We start from the raw sequence: 2,051 nt of genomic DNA, 5'->3' as shown, positions 1-2,051 counted from the left end.
TGGCATTTACATTTTCTTTCCCATAGATTTATGTCAAATTGAATGTCTATGGAGATTTCCACCATAAGTTTTGCCATACGTCATCGTCTACCGTAATATTCATACACAATGTATTATAATCATTCTGAAAGTACGAGTGCTGCATGGATAAAATGGAATACTGTAAATATACACCTTTTTTATTTACTCTATACAACATTATACTAGAACGTTGTAATCAGTCCTACTAACAAACCGGAAAGACACCACTTCTAAAATGTAAAATGTTCTCTTAAAGTGGCGGCTCAGAGTCTCTACTTTGTACTGCTTACAACACATTTATAATAAGTTTGGTTCTCCCCTCACAAACACTCCATACACAGCACGCAAATGTACAGAAGTTCAAGAAAGTTCCTTTAAAATGTACCCAGTCCTCGTCATTTGGACTCATCGTAAGCAATCCACACACAAAAAAACCCCTTCCATTTGTCTAAAGTTCAATATGAACGTCATAAAAAAAGCTTACAAATCAAAAATCCAAAGCAACAAAACCCAAGAAAATCGACTCATATCAGAATGCGAAATATCAAAGAAAAAGAGAATCAATAAAACGAACAAACTAAAAAGTTAAGTGACCGGCACAATAAAATACAGTTCAGTCGCATGTGCACATGTAATGGTACAAACCTTGCGAATATTTGGAAGATACAATATTCATGTGCATTCCCTCGTCACGATTGATTCCTTCTATAGGCATATCTATGAACTGTTTCAATAAGGATTACATGTTATTATCGCCACAAACAAGGGCTGCCAGTAGTGTGCATGTATTATTCATCCTCACCTAAGGTGTCGGCTAAGTTTCCCGGCCTTTCGCACAGCTGCTACTCCCAAGGTGGCAGAAAATTATTATGTGATTATTTACAACAGTATCATTACGAGTAAGTTTTATTTCTCCCATTGTATAAAACAGAAATTAGTATTATGATATCAAACATACCTACAAATCATGGACATATACATCTGTACATGTATACAAGAGTTTTCATTACATAATTATGTAAATAATATACATATATTTCATGACGACAAATCCTTAAGTATAGAAGACTGGGTGGAAGACCGTTTGTCGATGAGCAAATCGCTTGACGTGGACAACAGCCTCTAAGCAAATAAACAATAATTGACCAAAGCAAGAAAATTGAAATATACAGACAAAAATAGCCTGGAGTCGTGAAATATCAAACATGGTGAACATTGGAATACTGTATGGCTACAATACAATCTAATAAGTTCGAAGTAATGTTAATCACATAAAAGACGCAGCTCCCCAGTAAGCCGGCTTTTTTTTATTCTCTACCTGAGTAGATGACTGAATAGCCCATATTCAGCTGCAACAGCTGCTCTTCCTTGGGGTCCAGTTGGATGTGAGGTGGGACCACTTCACCGGATAGCGCACCTAGCTCTTTACGATAAATGAATGAAACTGAATCTTTTACGTGCATGAGTTGTGGCTCTCTCACACACGGGACCTCCATTTTATGTCCTATCCGAGGGACAGAGTGTTTTGCCTCTTGCTAGAGGGGATGGTATGATCACACACAACATTGGTCAGTTAGACTCGGGATTCGAACCCGGGTCCTTTGTATCTGGAGTCAGACTCGCTACCGACTGAGCCAAATCACCGCCTCTACCTACACCTGGCGCTTCTCCTAGACTAATCAGTGGTGGTGAGAAAACGGGGTGAATTTTGCGTAAGGGAGCAAAAACAACAATGTCATGCCAGGGCAGCTTTAAAGGCAAATCTGAACAGTATTATTTATCTTTTTTTTCCTAATTCCTTCTCATCCTGTGTTCTTTAGCATGTAATATCTTGTTATCATGTTTGCTATCATTTTATATCCTATAATTATCATCTCATATCTTGCCTGGAGTCGTCATCACGTCATAGAGTCACCGCTATAGACATTATAGTCTGATCTTACACTTCTTTCTCTTTTTTTATCAGGTCATGGTTACTTTGTAGCCGATTGTTCGCCAGGTGCCAATCAAGTCGCTCCATCAGATTTCTC

Source organism: Diadema antillarum, unplaced genomic scaffold (assembly GCF_040938485.1).
Source record: "Diadema antillarum isolate AM-2024a unplaced genomic scaffold, OU_Dant_1.0 scf00000099, whole genome shotgun sequence".
In the NCBI taxonomy this organism is placed as follows: Eukaryota; Metazoa; Echinodermata; class Echinoidea; order Diadematoida; family Diadematidae; genus Diadema; species Diadema antillarum.
The sequence above is the reverse complement of the archived record's forward strand: the minus strand, read 5'-3'. Positions refer to the sequence as shown.